Source organism: Sander vitreus, chromosome 15, assembly GCF_031162955.1.
Source record: "Sander vitreus isolate 19-12246 chromosome 15, sanVit1, whole genome shotgun sequence".
NCBI lineage: Eukaryota > Metazoa > Chordata > Actinopteri > Perciformes > Percidae > Sander > Sander vitreus.
The window spans coordinates 11048401-11067031 of record NC_135869.1 but is presented as its reverse complement, the minus strand read 5'-3'; positions in this window follow the sequence as shown (position 1 = coordinate 11067031).

Sequence of the window (18631 nt, the reverse complement as noted above, 5' to 3'; positions counted from 1 at the left end):
TAAAAACTCTAATCCTAACTGGCAACTCCAAACCTGAACCCTTGATTTATTTCTTGAGAGCTCTGCTAATGGGAAGACAGGAGCTACACTGCAGCTTTCATCTCCTTCAAACATCTGGCTTTGCTCGAGCATTGGAATTCATTGGTCATTATCATTTTTTTCAATATCAATTAATCAAATGATAATTTTTCTTTTTATCTGTCAAATGTAATAAAAAAAAAGATTTTTGCTTGACAGGTGACTTTATAAATGACTGTTAGGGCTCTACAAATTCTTTTAATATACCTATTAAATCTGGATCTTATCAAATCCCTTATCAAATTTGATTTGATGTTTAGCTTTAAAATAACTCAAACTCAAAGAACTGTATTCACCTTTTGTTGGTCGAGAAGACAGAAACACTACTCTGACTAATCTGAGTGTGACAAACCGAATATAAACATGTCTGTTTTCTGCTCTCTGCAGCCGGCGTCTGCGCTCAAGATCATTTGTGAGGGAAGAATCTCCACTCTGTAACACCGCTGTACAATCACAAGTGGACTTAAGTATTCTGTAGAACCAACACAGTGATACCTCTTCTCCATACGTCAGATTCAGGAGTCGCATATTCCCCCAGTAAAACTGGTTTGGAAAATGGAGGGTGGTCGGTTTAAGTCCAGCACTGACCACGCTATGGAGTATGGACTGGTAGCCGGAGAGGTGCCAGTTCACCCACTTGAGCAAGGCACTAAACCCCTAACTGCTTGGAGCACTGACTATGTGGCAGCCCCATACCTCTGGCATCTCTCCAAAACCACTGCATGTGCATGTGTGTGTATTTCCTATGTGTGTATGTAAAAAAATAAGAATTTCCCCAAGAGGTACTGATAAAGTACTTTTCTTCTTAAACCTGGTATTTCAATGTGCCAGATAGCCTACATAATCAATCAAAATTTGAGAGACTCGCTCAGCAAATACAGGTATTTTACTTTACAGGAACCAGATCCAAAATGTAACCCAACTATAGTGACTGTTTCAGCACTATAACTATATGTAAGTAAGTAGAAAGGAGGTGGGGAACTTGATGGAGCAGCTGACATGTATTTATTAGAAGACATTCCAAGCAAACAGTGCGAATGTGTTAGCGAATGTGTGTGTGTCTTAATAGAACGTGTTATGTCCTAATGGGTCAAGTGTACTTGTACTGAGGGAAAGAGATGGGATACACAGGAAAGTGTGGAGGAGAAATTCTGCATAAAAAAATTCACCTTTCAGTAGCTAACACAAGTAGGGTATAGTAAAGGCTCTGTGATCACTTACTTATACAACATGGTCTTCTCAAGCAACCATGTCCAATCCAAGGACACAACAAGACCACCAAGCCAGCTCTGACAGCTACATCCACAATTGAACATGATAGGGCTAATCGTTATGCAGCTTTCTCGCTGAGGAGAACCTACATGGGGGAGTTTTGTCAGGCATAATAAACTCTCCTTGAATTGTCAGAGCTCTGTTGAGAAGGAAGGTTAAACTTAGAGCTGTCTGTAAAGCTGTCCCTCTGCAGCAGCAGTGCTCTGACTGGGGATCAGCGTAGTGTGGCTTCTGTTGGGCCTCTGGGCCACACAGCGAGAAAGAGGACAAGGAGGAGGAGGAGGAGAAGGAGGAGGAGGCGGTGGGGCTCAACCCAGCACTAAAGACTATGACACTAACATAATCACTGATAATTGATTCAGCTAGTGAGGAAGGTGTAATATTAAAAGATAAAAACGGGAGCGGTGGTGTCAGGACAGCACTGGGGCTTAATGTGAGCTGATGGGGCCGACGCTGCCTGTCACACGCCGTCTAATCACACAAAAGGGGACGTACACATATCATCAAATCCCTCCCAGCTCTGGACCCGCTCAGCACCCTCAAAGGGGCTTTGATCAGCCAAGGGAAGCGAGGGGGCACACAGGCCAAAGACGGCGAAGAGATGGAGGAGAAGACAGAAAGTAGACAGGCATCCTTTTCTGTTGCAGGACGGCCCTGAGATATCACATGAGAGGACAGGAACTGTGGGGTGTATCAATGACTAGCACCCAAGGTTCACACTACTTATTGAGCTTTAACGTAGGCAATAACCTTGTCCAGTCCAGCAACCCTAATAAATACAAGCAGAGTTGAATTTACTTGCATGTGATTTTATTCAAATTTCATTTACAAATGATACAAAATGTTCCAACTTGATGTTTGATTTGGATAATGCAGTTTCCAGATACAAAGACTAGATGCTGATGAACACTGAAATAAAGCTAAAACAATGACAGAAAATTAACCAGCAACTATTTGATGACAGATTTATTAAGTCATTTATCAATAAAAATGGCAAAACATTACCAAGTTGTAGTTTCTCAAATCGTGAGTTAACTATGGACAATCATGCAATTAATCCTGATTAAATACTTTAATCGATTGAAAGCCCTAGGAAAGATATATATATATATATATATATATATATATATATATATATATATATATATATATATATCTTAAAGTATTTAATCAAGTATTTAATCAAGATCAAGGTATAAAGAAAAAGCAGCAAACTAAATAAATGCAGCCTGTACAAGATGTTTGTTTCAAAGTTAATTCCTTTGCTATTAGCTGTATAATTGCTTCACACTTGCAATAATTAAAGTGGAGCATAACAGTCAGTTAATATTGCAGTTACACTATGACTAATGTTATTCTTGTTAGCTTATAATGAACTGACTACTACAATACTATGGCCTTCCATTTTACCCTGTTCAACCTGTGATTTGAGCAGACCGGTTTTTTAACGTGGCATAACATAGAGCGCCAATTCTACTCACCCTCACAGCTTTGGTATTAACGTGTAATGGAGACACATGAGGTAAGTCTACTAGCGGTGACTAGGGTGTGCCTAACTGCAGAGTGAACTGATGAAGACGGAGGGCTCCCTGTAGCCTTACAGTCAGAGCGCTGATAAATTGGCCAGCCTCCAGCCTTTCCCCAACTGCAGAAAGGATGTGTGCGTGCATGAGAATCAGCATGGACGCCCGCTAGACTGGAACTGACAATATTAAGTGGCAGTGCCACAGTTTTCATGAACACAGGGAGGCCAAAAGAACCATGGGCCAGGAAGGCCTCTATTATGTCACCGAATCGTAGACATAAAAGGAGCCAGTCAGACTATCTGCCCCCAGTCAGACTATCTGCCCTCCTCTACAGCACCAACAGACTCACCTTTCCAAAATTAAAAGGTTGCTCAGTACATGAACAGCAGGCGAAAGACAGACAAACACACATTTCCACTTTGTGTGGCAGACATAAACACACATCCCCTCATGTTGAAAATGGCTGGTGGGAGATCAAAGATTTTACAGATGTTTAACAGAACATAGGAGCTCCTTTAGAGGTAGACTGCAGGGGGCGGATATCTTACAGAGGAGCAAGGGAGGAAAGAGGGAGGCTGAGAGTGGAAAAAGGAGTAATAGCAAATAAAAGGGGGAAGAGGCACAGCGAAAGCCACAGGCTAAGGACGGAAGGGAGAGAGGAGGAAGAATGAGAAGTAAGTGAGAAAATGCAAATGAGAGGCTGCCGAGCAAAAGAGGAAAGAGAGGAGAGAGAAAGTGAGAGATTACTATAGGGACTGTTGAAAGAGAAGCTGAAGACCAGAACAAAGCTGACAATGAAACAAGTGTGGTGGGGGGATAGCGAGCACAGGAGGAAATGGCAATGCATGAAACATGACGAACACACATCATGCTGCCTGTTGCTGCATAAATGGGCCTCATGCTTTCCTCATATGTCCTTCAAAAAGTAGTGCCGGCGGCTGCAGACATCACAACACACGTTCCAAGAAGAAGAAAAAATGCAGGAGACAGAAAATGAAAAGATGACGAGAGGTAGCGAGAAAGAGGGCAAGGTATAATAAAAGGATGGAGACGATCCCCAGAGAGGCGGCCCATGGCATCGGTTTGTCACAAGCCAGCGCCACAGGGGGAAAGAGGAGGAGGACGAGTGTAGGCAGCAGACTGAGAGGTAGCTCCTCTTCTGAGTCTCGCGCTCCCTGGCTTTCCTCCACCAGCAGCTGGAGGCTAAACTTAAGCTCCGCCAACAGCCACCAGAGAGATAGGAGAGGCCTTGGGTAGGGGTCATCTACAATCACCAACCAAAACAAAATTCAGGGACGCACATCTGCATCATTAGCAGAGGAGCCAAGAGTCCCCTGATGTCCACAACAGATCCCTCAGAAATGTGGCCACCACAGTGCCTGTGCACACAAACATCCTTTGCACAATCGCCATAGAGCGATGTCAGCCTGCTTTTCATGAATATTCATCTGCCTCATTAACACTCAAGTGGGGAAACACAGCATATTGCATGAGACCCCCGTTACTTGGAGAGAGGACGAGAGCTGAGGGAGGGAGAGGAAAGGGGAAGAAGAGATGGGACACATAGTGACTATAGAGGAAGCAAAGGGGAAGAGAGACACAGTAAGAGGCAAAGCCTTCTTTTCATGCCAGCAAACTTTTTTTGAATCTCAAGAGTGGAGGGAGCTGATAGCCTCCTGTCGCTTCTCCTATGAAGCCAGACTAGGACAGTACGAAAGCAGCGTCAGCAGCAGAGACAGCACAGCGGGAGCCCAGGTTGGGAATTACAGACCATTTTACCCTGCAAATCCTCCAGTAATAAAAATCTTTAAAACAGCAGCAATTTCTCCAGTAATGGCTGGCTGTTCACAATAACTGCTAAATTGTAGGGGATATGTGTGAATACACCTCAACGCAAGCTGCTGCCAAACAGACATTCATGCATGCCCCATCCTTGTTCGGTAACAAAACACACCCTCACATACAGACGTACAAAGCCAGGCTTGCTCACACGCAGACACTGATTCTGTCAGTCCACTCAGTCAGTCTTTCTCTCCGAGCCACTTGCCAACAGACACACATGCAGACAGATACTACCACACATAGAGAGGGGATTATTTTCTCTTTATGTTGTAATGCCAGTGAATCTCTTAACATGAACTGCCAACAGGGGAAATCTCCCATCCTGCAGCTGTGTCCTCAAAGAGACTGAAAACTGTAGAAACAGAAGACTCTATTTCCTCCTTCTGTGACTTTGGTGACAGAAAAAGCCGGCCACTCGGGGAGGAGGAGATGAGGTAACGTTGGGCGATGCCCAAAATTTTGCTCCACCAGAGTCACTCTGGTCCTTCAAAGGGCTATGACAAAACCAGCGGTACCATAATTTGACCAGGTCTTTGGAAATCAATATTGCTGCTTACATCAGGGGCCTCTACCAAAGCTATTTCATATTCCACATTCTACACACAGTCTCTGACAAAAAAAACAACCTTCAATTTCAGAACAGTATGAACTATCGATTTCACAGCCACGATTCTTACTCTCCCTCCGCCTCCTCCTGTCCCCTCTCTTTTCCAGACCCCTACCGTTGACACGCAACTCCTTTAACAAAGAGTGTTTTCTGTGGGGGGTGAAGAAGGGAGTGCAGTGACGAACTGGCCATCTGGAATTTGGGCAAATGCCAGAAGGGCCGCCCCCCTTTTGACCCCGATGGGCCACTACTGATAATTTGTCTATATTGTGATAATAAGTTATTTTATGCATGCAGCCACAAATATTCAAGATTGTACTGCAGCGAGGTACATGGAAAGATTCACTGGGAAGGCAGAGTTCCTGATTGACAAAAATAGGGCCGGTGTGTAGCAAATGCCAGGGCCGTTTTTTGATCCCAGTCCGTCACTGGTGGAGTGGTTCTTACCTGTGAACTTAACATCATTTTAGACCATTCAAATCCCTTAAGTGGCTTCCTATGACTTCACTTCAACAGGTTTGGGACAAGGTCCTTCTAATAGAAGTTTCATGAGGGCACTACAGTCGTTTCATTTAGTTCTTCAAATAGCAAATAGTGGAAGCGAATAGTGAAGACCACAGCTACTTCCTACTCTTTAGATGCATTTCTAATATTTCACTGTTGTTTAAATTGTCTGCTCTTCCTTCTTGTTTTCAGATTTATATCTATATGCAAGCAGTTATAGTTGCACTTAAGTTTGTAATTGTTATCTAGAGATGCAACCAACAATTATCTTCAATATTAAATAATCTACCAGTTGTTCTTAAACACTCATTACATTTTTAAAGAAATATCAGAAAATAGAGAAAAATTCCCCTACATTCCATTTATTATTATAAAAAAAGACTAAGAAAACCAGGAAATATTGACATGCAAGCAGGAACCAGTTAATTTTTTTGGCACTCGAAAAACCGATTAACCAATTATCTAAATTATTTGCTACTTCATTTTTGGTCGATCAACTGGCCAATTAATCGACTTTTGGCTCCATTATTATTATCTTTAATATTATTATTTGGCTATATCAGGTGGCACATTACTAACTCAGGAGGCCACTAAAAAAAATTAAACAAACATGTAAGTAAATGTTTGATGTCACACAATGACAGTAGGGATGCTAATTAAGATTTCTTTTGGACCTTTTGACTTGTCATAGTAGGAAAAGCACAGCTGAAATTGATAACCTTAACGATGGCTCAATTCCATCAAGTGTCCCAGTAAGCTATTTCAGTGAGTCAGCATGCACAACACCAGGGCCTCTCCTAAGTGGAATGCAGCCATCATTAATGGTTTTGAATACACCTGTGCTTTTCCTACTATGACATGCCAACATGTCTGCCGTGAAAAAGGTCTTTTTCAGACTGATAGCCGATCCTCGTTAACCGATCATTAACCATTAACCGACAAGCAGGCAGAGTCCCAGTTCACCCGTCTGGAAGCTGCTGACTTGTACCAGTCGCAAAGCCACGATGTTCCGTGCATTGTCGTGGACACATGCAGCCACTTTCCTGAAACCACTTGCGGTCCACAGAGCCCGCGCTTGTTTCCACCGCATCCACCTGCGAGGTTGTCAGCTCTGTGTCTGCCTGGCCTACTCTGTGTGCCAGTCCTCGATAGAGTGGCATGTGTCACCCGTCCAGCAAAGAGCAACGAGCTTAGCAACAACAACAACAACAACAACAAAAAGTTTGTACTAGCAAGTTAACTAGCAGTAAAGAAAAAAGATTGTATAGCCTAATTTTCTTTTCTCATGCAAGAAATTGTTAATTACTTTTTTTATTTTTTTGTTTTAGTATAATTGTTTTTTTAACTGTTGATCATTAACATCCATAAATAACAGTATAGTATGACTTGAAATGTGTAATATTGTAAACAATCTGCATGCAACTACTAGTCATGTATGAGTAAATAATACATTACAGTTGCCTTCAACATTTTACCTAAAAATGGTATCCTTCTCAAATGCCAAATCAGATATTTCAGCCATGACGGAGCTGGATCTGGTAATCAAACCATTAGGATGGGTCACCATTTTCTAGGCTTAAATGCCAGTTAATATCAGCAGAATTGGATCTGACGTTTGGGCAGTTTGGACACTTTTAACCAACAGTGTTGTCATCAATTCATATTCAGATGGCTTTCCTGGGTCACGAGTTGTGCTGAGCAGCCTGGCAGAGACTGGGGACCTGACCAGTTCAAATCACAGGTCCAAACTCAGCATGCATGCATGATTTAAATACATCTAAATGGCAGATGGTAAGAGAGCTGGCTCGTGATGGCTCCGAGACAGAAGCAGTGATGTAGGAGAAGCAGAGGATGAGGCTGCGTATTAGAGTGAGGAATGGCTTGGCTTGTCTTTAAGATTACTTTTCCTCTTAAAACATTCACTTCATCTGTGTCACTCCTGCTCCCAACTTGTTATTGGAAAATAGAAAAGCTGGAAAACCATTCGATGCCAGCACTGTCTGCATCAGTCACACACTGACACACACATACACAGAAAATACATTTCATCCTCTATATCCGAAACAGCCAATAGCACTGGCAGGCATTTGCGACCCCAATCCATATTTCAATTTCCCTGCTCTCATGCAAACTAATTCAATACTTGTTGCCTTCCCTCACAACTGTTCAGCAATGTGATAAATGAGCTTCTTGTCATGCTGCATCTATAAAAGGCCCAATCAGAGACATTTTTGAGTGGGCCTCTGCCTATATAAATTATGTCTTAGTTGGTCCGCACACAGGAAGATTCTTGGAAGTAGCATTAAAGGATGGAAAATCAGTGCTTTTCAACATTTTCTGTAATAAAATGCAGATCACTTTCCTCCATATGTTCTGTACTAGAATGCTTTCAGCCTACATTAGCTACATTTCAAACTCATATTTTACATCTGACAGTGCTTAAATCTAGAGCTTAACTACTCATGTTTTCAAACCAATTTAATAGACCTTTTTCACGGCAGACATGTTGACATGTCATAGTAGGAAAAGCACAGGTGTATTCAAAACCATTAATGATGGCTGCATTCCACTTAGGAGAGGCCCTGGTGTTGTGCATGCTGACTCACTGAAATAGCTTACTGGGACACTTGATGGAATTGAGCCATCGCTTTTCCTACAATGACAAGTCAAAATGTCTGCTGTGAAAAAGGTCCATAAGCTTTAAGCTAACAGCGGGATGTCAGTCAAATGAGTATTTTGAAATATGATGTACTCATATTCAAGATTTGAACTTTAAAGTGGAAATCAGGTTCAAACAAATATCGCACAAAAAAGGTTTTTCTACATTTATCAGTTCCCATTTGTGAATTTGTAAAAGTCCGTCAAAAAGTCAGACAGAGAAATGCCAAAGCTGTAGGCTATGACGCCTTCGCCCAACACTTTTTTGGAATTGATCTACCGACACAGCTCAGGAGCCGACTGTCCACAGTGATGAGCCAAATTTTAGGGGAATTTACGTACAGTATATTCTCTGAATCAGGCTCATTGGCGGAAAAAAACTCCATTTACTTAGAGATTCTACAATGGATTTCTGACGAGGGGACGATTTCAAATGACTTTCCCCTGACTAAATGGTGTTTGATGTACAAACTGCTGTAGCGTTTTACACTGTGACGACCTAGAAAAGACTCACACATGTTGACATCCTCCCCTGCAGCACCATTAACAAAGCAATTCCCCAAAAGCACACAGCCAAGTAAGAATATGAGTAAACAAATACAGTACATGGCTAGCTGGGTGCAGCAGAGTCAAAGAAATGGTGCAGTGCAGAAACATTTTGTTTTGTAAAATGTACAATACTCTGAAGTAGTCCTCACTTTGTACGTGATACCACTACGATGGATACTATATTATTGATCCTTACATTAACTGTCAATGCATTCTGCATTCGATGCTGAAAATGCACAAGCATGTGTGCAAGTATGTACACACATTTGATATTGTTGAGACAGGAAAAGATGAGTCAACACTTGCTCCAACTCCAGCACCTGGCTACACTTTTCCTCACAACTCTTTGGCCATGTAAAGGGAGAAGCAAGCAGGCAATAGCGACAAATTTAGGGGCTTAAACGGCGACAGCTTTACGATGCCTGAGCGGCCTCTATGACTCCATTTCTGTCAGGTTCTATTAGCTTGGCCTCCACCGTGTGTTTCAATTGGCTCTTGGCCTATTCCCAGCAGTTCCAGAAGCACCTCACGTAAATAAACCAAATGGCTGCATCTTGTAGTGTATGAAGAGGCGTGGGGAGGGCTCTGGGAAGCTGGGCACTTGTGTGTAAAGAACATCAGACAGAGTGGTTGAATAGTTTAATATACAGCACCGAGCTGAATGGACACAGTCGAGTAGAGGGAGAGCTTGACACACATCAGCCTAAGAGTTTAAATTTGACTAATGTTTAAAAAGAATACAAGCAGCCAGGCGAGAAAAGCACTACTAAATCAAGACAAGTGGTCTCATTCCACTCCACACACACTCCAATAAACAAAAGACAAAGTGTGTCTATCTGCCAGCTGCCAGGTGGTAGTCTAAGGAAAGGCCACCTGTCTAATAACTGTTTTTGATGCGCACAGCTCAGCAGTATGAAACTGAGCATCTGGCCTGGCCCCTCCAAACTGATCTTGTTAACAGCATGTATATGTGTTCCTCTTATATAGAATTTATTGCACCCAAAAAGGTTTTCACCTACCCAAAAACATGATTTTCTGATTATTAATTCAACCAATTATGCCTTGTGAATGCAGTTTTGCCAACAACTCTCAACTGCCAGATGTTCACTGGATATTTTTTATAAGCATGCAGTGTTTCCCTCAGTTTGAGAATTTATTTTTTGTTGTCTACCAGAAACTGAGAATCATTTGAACTATTCTGAAAATAAGTCACTGGTTATTTTATAATCCAAACACCCCAAGAGTGAAACAAAATGTAATAATAACTTCTGGTAAGAATTATTAAAATGCAATGCTTGACATGCTGTGGCTGAATTAGTTTTTTTTATGGCTTTGAAAAACATTTCCTTGCACAGATAAAAAACTAACTGGACTGTAGCTCAGTCTGCTGAAAGAAGAAAGACTGCTCACACAATGAAATGACTATGACTATCAGCTACGTGTTTGAATTTTTAAAAGAAAATAAATACAGAAAAATACAGAAATCTATTTGGGAAGAATACACAAAAGCACATGAAATATTTTTTATTAATAATCAATAGTATAATTATGATAAATAGTAAATATCTATTGCATTTATGACTGTAACACTTTTTTATTTTATTGTTTTTGTATCGTTCTGTTTGGTCCTTTTTCACAGCAGACATGTCATAGCAGGAAAAGCACAGGTATAATTATTACCTTTAATGATGGCTCTGCTTTATTTAAGTCTATTGAGCAAGCACATGCGTTAGAGCTGGGCAATATATCGATATTATATCGAAATCGTGATATGAGACTAGATATCGTCTTAGATTTTGGATATCGTAATATGGTATAAGTGTTGTCTTTTCCCGGTTTTGAAGGCTGCATTATAGTAAAGTGATGTCATTTTTTGAACTTACCAGACTGTTGTAACTGTTCTATTATTTGCCTTTACCCACTTAGTCATTAGATCCACATTACTGATGATTATTAATCAAAAATTACATTCTGTAAATATTTTGTGAAAGCACCAATAGTCAACACTACAATATCGTTGCGGTATCGATATTGAGGTATTTGGTCAAAAATATCATGATATTTGATTTTCTCCATATCGCCCAGCCCTAACATGCGTACAGTGACCAGGCCCTGAAACTAGAGTGCAGTCCTTCTTAGTATTGAATATTGCGCCTGTCGTTTTGCCTCTATCATTTCAAAATGCCTGCAGTGAATAAGGCCTATGGCATTTCTTCTGTGCTGTAGTCTTTCTTTTTTTTTCTGATTATCAACAGTAGTGTCTACAGATCTTTATGTTATGGTCACTGAATGCTGTGCGTGCCAGTGAACCCAATTCTATTTCTTCTGGCATATTTTTTGTTCAAATATGACTTAAAATGTTTATGGTTAGCCAACAGAAAAAGTGTTGCCTCTATGCATCGTCATCCATTTTGTAAAATATTACAGTATTTACAGTCTACTATCACTCTGGATAATATGTCTTTATTACTTATGCTAGACGGTAACATCAGATCCTTTTAATGAGGTGAGTTAAGGGTAATTTTGTTGGACTATAGACAGGTCTGACTTAAATGACTGATGACCTGCTGAGAAGAAAGTACTGTATTTCAAGTAGAGCTGCCTGCAGCTTAATAAAACTTTCACACCATTATAAGTCATGGTCGTGTCAACAATCCCTCTTTACCAGCTATGTAAAGAATCTGTGCGGCAGTATAAAAGGAGCTGTAAAAATGAGAAGAATGCAAAGCCAGCCGGCGAGTTATCTTTGAGATTCAAATACTTTCACCCATAGACTGTTATGAATCAAACAAGACTCCCATTCAGAGTGTTTCTGAACTCCCACACGCCACCCTGCACATGCATACAATTCCAGCCCAGCTGAGCAGAAAACACTGTGGGGCAAACTCTCTGAATTCAAATAGACAGCAGGGGTCTCATTTATAAACGTGGCGTACGCACAAAACGGGGCTGAAAATGTGCGTACGCCACTACCCACGCAAAGGTTGTGATTTATAAAAAACAAACTTGACGGGAGAATGTGCGGTCCTCACGCAAACTCTGACCCATGTGTACGCACATTTTGGAGACGCAGATGGTGAGGTGGTGAACTGAAGTCAGACTGCAGAAAGTAAATGGGAAAAACGACTACTCGTAATATTTTCAAGTATTGATATGCCTCACGCACATTTCTTCACTCCATATATCATCCACGTTATCATAAAGATTAAATCCAGCTGTGTTATTTGCGCTTGTACTGAGTGATACTTGTTCCATAAACACCTTGTAAAATCCAACTCAAATCTTTAATAAAAATGTGTCCTTAATGTTTAATCGGCGCTGTCTCACCGTCACATTGTCCGCTACGGAGCGCAGGAGGAGGAGATGGCCCGACTCCATGGAATACAGGATAGCATCAAATACCCTAGCATTAGATAACCTCAGAACACAGTGTAAATAACTAAATATCTGTCTTTAATACTGTGCATATATCATCAAATGTCAAAGTCCGGAAATACAGCCGTTAAGCTCTCGCGCAATCGTTACACTTAATGTCCTCATTATCGGTCCTAACTTTAATACTGTTCATAACAAAACCTGCATGAAGAAAAGTGTGTTTGCCTATTAGACTTTCTTTCGTCTTCAAATTGTATCTCGGGTGGGGATACTACTAGTTGATGCTGTGTTGGCAACAATTACGAATTGTTGTAAACATATAAATACTGCGGTGAACCCGTGCGTAATGCTGCATGATGGCACTGCTGGCCCTGCAGGAGGACTACGCCAGTGGAAGAATCAGGACAAAAAGAGACTTCAGGGACCATGACAATGACAAATGTTGGGCGTACGTACACTTACAGTAAGGATCCTACGCACAGTTTTATAAATGAGACCCCAGGACTTGTAACTGCCAAATAAATTTATTTTCTGTAATAATGCAAGAAACCTTCCTTGCCTAGTATAACAGACATACTTCTCTGCTTTATTACAACTCACAGTTTCAAGTTAAAACAACATAACCACATTTAAAGCGGCGATAGCGTGGGTGCGGCCGCCCCAGAACCCCGTGCGAAATAGGGGCGCCGCTGATCTTGCGTCACTTGACATAAAAGGGCCATTAGTGAAGTGACACACCGCAGATTAATGGCTGAAGGAAGCTTATTACTGCTCAAAGTCTAATGCTGCAGTACTCCAGCTCTTCTTATCAAACGTAAGAGTCACTTAACTCATGGTTACAAATGTAAACCAGCACAACAATGACAATTACCAGGCAACAAAACACTACATTCTAAGCAGACACGTTTAATAAACGGAATTCATAAAGTTACATTTGTATTTTGAACAAACTGCAAACTTTTCAGCAAATTTTAACACAACTCTATTTACCGCCTTGCATCATGGGAACTGACCCAATGAACCAATTGCACCTGACTGCAGTACGCAGATCGGGGTTGGGCTAAATGTGGGCGGAGCTAAACGTTTGACTTTTGAAAAGTACTTTCCATTTCAATTTGAGAAGAGTGAAATGCCAAATTCACAATTGACAAGCTGTTGACAGGTACTCCCTCCGCCGGGGGCACCAGTGCTTTCTTGTTTGCCACAACACGTGTTATATTTTAGTTGAAATTTGAATCGGCTACATCACTTATCTGCGGTGTATAATTAATTTATTGTATCCATGCTTTAACTTTGCCATGAAAGAAGTTATTTTAAACTCGAAAGGCAACTCTTTTTTGTTGCAACACACACACACGCTTTTTTTTTCAACTGATAACTTAACTTACATACCCAAGTTCAATCAACACATACATATCTGACAAAAAATTTAAATAGTCGACCCAATGAATAAATGCAAGTTTAACTTTCAAAAACTCAAAGTTGAGTTCAAAATCCACAACTTGTATAAGCTCGTTCAGTTAAAAATAAGTGGACATAACTACCGTAAATGGGTCTGTAATGTTTTACAGTGTAGCTGGTCTGATTTGCATTGAGAGATGATTTTATGGAAAGTACCCAATGCCCACACAGTACCCACACAGACATTAATGGCTGTGTGTTGAGTTATTTTGAGGGGACAGCACATTTACACTGTACACTTAATACTTTATATTGTAGCAAAGTGTAATTTCTTCAGTGTTGTCCCATTAAAAGTACTAAAATGTGAGGGGTGTACTCACTTTTGTGAGATACTGTGTGTGTATATATATATATATAGATATATATATATATATATATATATATCTCTTTCTAGTGTAAGACATGTTTTGTTTTGTTACTTGCTTCTACTGTGAAACTAACTTTTGTGAATTGATTTGTTGTCTGATTTGTTCATTTCTTTTGAATACTGTTAACTTGTAGGCAACCATCCTGATATGCCAGTTTCTTTACCAGTGTCAGAATTCAGTGTTTACATTCAGACTGAATGGGCTGTCAACACAGTTTCTATGCCACAGCAATCACTGGCATTATATTACCTTAGAAAAGAAATAATACATTTTGGAGAAAGACAGCACTGTTATTGGATTGGTATTGCTATATCTGGGGAGAAAAGATTGGAGCATCCTTGTTCATTTGTTTTTTGAAAAGTGGTGTTTTACTCTTTAGCCTTAGTAGTAAGCAATGGTGGAATGTAACTAAGTGCATTTACTCAAGTACTGTATTCAAGTTTAATATAATTTTGAGGTACTTGTACTTTACTTGAGCATTTCCCTTTTATGCTAGTTTATACTTCTACTCCACTACAATTCAGAGGGAACTACTGTACTTTCTACTCCACTAAATGTATTGAACAACATTAGCTACGGCTGTGCAAATAATCAGCTCCCAATGATCACAAAAACAGAATAATCGAGAAAAACAATTATTTAGCTCATTATGTTTCGCAAGTAAACTCTTATTTATAAGTTTAAATAGGAAAAGTATTAAAGCAAATTTCACAGTTGTATGTTTTTTTACTGTTGATTTATTTAACTTTTTCCACAGTTTTTTTAAGTTCAATAATTGCAACATCTTTCCAGAAGTCAACGAGTAATCGTGTTAAATTATCGTGATTTCGATATTGACCGAAATAATTGTGATTATATTTTTTTCCATAATCGAGCATCCCTAGCTACTTTGCAGATTCAGATTATTGATACAAAATATACATCAACTAATAAATTATGATTATTATTATAAATAAAGCAACCTGGCAGTATGCTGCAATATTAGTGATTAGGGGTGTCACGATTCTCCAAATCCTCGATTCTAAGGTCACGATTCGAAGAAAAAAAAGCAGAGGGGAAGACTTGGCAGTCCCCTAACTTGTTGCTCTCTCTAATATAACCAAAATACTGTAAGCTGCTCTGTTTAGGATACAAAACGTTCATGCAGGCTGAAATTCAACCGTGCAGTTTTGTTGGGATAAAGCTATAAGCAGAAGGAATCTCTGCTAGCTGCTAGGCTAACGTGCAATGGTAAACACAATGGTACACGCACGTAGCAGAGCTTCCAAACTGTGTTTCTTTTTGTCAACAACGCAAACGTTGTCAACATAACTCACTGGAAATCCAAAATACTTCCACACCGGCGACTTCAGTGAAAGAGGAGGGGGTTCAAGTTCTGTTGCTAGGTCTGCTACATCTGCAGTTGCCAAGCTATCTTTTGACTGGCTGTAGCTAAGTTAGAGGAGGTTGACATCCTCTAACTTAGCTACAGCTAGTCAAAAGATAGCATGGCAACTTCAACACGTGTGTTTTTTTCCGCTTGGCAAGCCGACCAGACATGACATGGGGGCGTGGCAGTATCGACGATTCCATTTTTTAATTCGATATTTAAGATTGTGGCTTACTTTCGATAAATTTCCATTTAAAATCGAAATCGTGACAGCCTTATTAGTGATGCTTAAACATGAATGCCCCACTAATTATAATCCACTGATACAACATACATTATTCTGAAGTTTACACTGGGGTATTGCTACTTATGTAAAAGATCTAAGTAATACCAAAACTGGTAGTAAATATGTTTTATATGTTCAGCACACTCAAAGTCAAAGTTTTAAATTAAGTTAAATAAAGTAAAAGTAGCTGAGTAACTGTGGGTTAATTCTATTGATCTTGCTGACCCAAAAAGGTTACTTATAAAAGTAAGTCACAGTTCTTGATCTGCTTAAATAAAAATACACAGTGGTGGAAAATGTATACTCCGATCTTTTATTTAAGGACAAGTAGTAATACCACAATGTAGAAATACTCTGTTACAAGTAAAAGTCCAGCATTCAAAGTCTTACTTGACTAAAAGTGCAACATCACTTTATTGTTGCCGCTGGTAAAGGTGGAGATTTTTTTTAAACTACTTCATATAGCCTACTGCCATGTAGCTTAATCCATAATAATAATCATAATTTATTAGTTCATTAATAGTTTGTAGTAATAATCTGTATGCATAGCTGCCAAATAGGCTAAATGTAGTAAAACATTAGAATATTTGCCTCTGAGATGTAGGAGTATAAAGTAGCATAACATGGAAAACACTCAAGTAAAGTTGTTCTTAAGTACAGTAGGCTACATGTGTAAATTAAGTTACATTCCACCACTGACAATACATCACTTATTTTCATTGTGGCTTGAAACCACTTTTACTTTGACTGCTAAGAGGTGAAGTTAGGACCTCAGTCTGCATTGCAGTGTTCCGCTGGTTTGTGGTTTGTACAGGTGCAACCATGGATTTAACCTGCAGCTGCCCTGCACTGCGCATGGAGACACCAACAGAGGCGGGGGGCACCGTGGTCACTATTTGGCAGGATACTCAGACTGAGCTGGAGGACGCTGCACCGACTTCTCTTATACTGTGCTCATTATTTTGCATCTGGAATTTTTACACAAATATATTTCGCTGTGACACACACAAACAACCAACAAACCTCGATATGACACAGAAAATGACATAAAGCACCCGAAAAGTCCTCCACACAATCTCGACATCTTAAATAACACACCTGAGCCGATACTAACCTGCTAACATTAGCCAGCTAGCGGCTAATATTTAAGCCCTGTAAAAGTGTTCCCAGCGTTAAAGCGAGGCAAAACGCACGTTGTACGGGGAAAGTAGCACAAGGTACAAACGATAAGTGTGCGAAGAGACAATTGTGTAGCTATAAAACTCACCTTTGTTTCGCTGTTCCACGACATGGATGAAGGCTTTTTAATGTCACTGCACTTCCGGGTTAGCCTATGACGGTTACAGGCGCCCTACAAGCGGCTGGCCATGCTGGGATTGTTTTGGTTTTGGTCTCTGGGTGTTACCTACTGGCTATGGGTGTTACACTAGAAAAAAAACACCTCCACCTCCTCCATTGCATTTAACCCCCAGTGGTGCCCAAACTGATTAGTTTAGTTTAGTTTAATTTAATTTAATTTAATTTTAACATAACTCATTACTTATTAATGTTAATTAAGATATGATATACAACTTTATTGATCCCCCAGGAGGGAAACTTAGCATTACAGTAAGAAATAGACCAGAGAGGAGGATGTAAAAATATGCAGATCCTTTCTCTAAGTAAAAGTAGGGAGCATTTTAAGGAAAATTGTAGGCCTACTTAAAGTATTGAATGTGAAAATGCTTCTTATGCAGCAGAATATTTGTGGATTTATTTTGATTATGTATGCATTATTGTGTACAATTAATTTTATTGTTGCAGCTGGTGGAGGTGAAGGAATATTTATACATGTATATAAGTATAAACTTATTTATGTTATTTAGCCTAGAGAGATGCATCATATTTTATAAGCTCATATATGTTTTGAATGAAAAATACTTCTTAGATACTAAAATACAGAGTAGAAGTACTAGTTACATTTAACCACTGCCAAAAAAGTAGATAAAAAAAAACAGGATACGGATGAATATAAATATATATATATATACTGAAAAAAATGAAGCTACAGTAATTTGAGCTTGCTAAAGTGTGCATGAATGTAATGCAAGTGCAAAATGAATAGTTCAGTTGTTTTATATTTAGAAAACAATGTGTTAAATGCTTCCATTAGTTAGTAGAGTAATAAAAAAGACTATTGGCTTAAATTCTCAAAACGGTGAAGGGGCAACAAAGAGAAGGACCCAAATGCAGACAGTCGGGGCTGATGTCGAAACTATGTGCACATTCATATGTGTAAAATGTGACATTTCTTATTATATGGAGGATAAAATGTAGCCAGACATCAATGCAGAAGACATGTCTAAAAGTAAAAAAATAAGTGTCTTTATTGCCGCATGCAGTACCCATTTTCTATTTGGAGCTGGGTGTACAGGCACACACAGATAGATTGTGTTTGTTGTCACCAGTAATTGCTGCACTTAATTCCCAGAATTCTAGTCAATATAATTTATAAAAAATAAATAAAACCCTATTAGATGCATGCTTTTTTTTTCTTCTTTTTTTTTTTTAATTATTGCCCCCAGGAAAGTGGGTCATATATGCAAGCAAGACATGTGAGGATACAGGAGGTAATGCAACAAGCAATTAAAAGCGTACTGAGAATAATGCAAAACATAAATTATAGTGCAGTGTCTTTTTAAAGATTTACAGCTTTTTCCGGTTTGATGATATGACATGAAAAGATGTGCTATAATA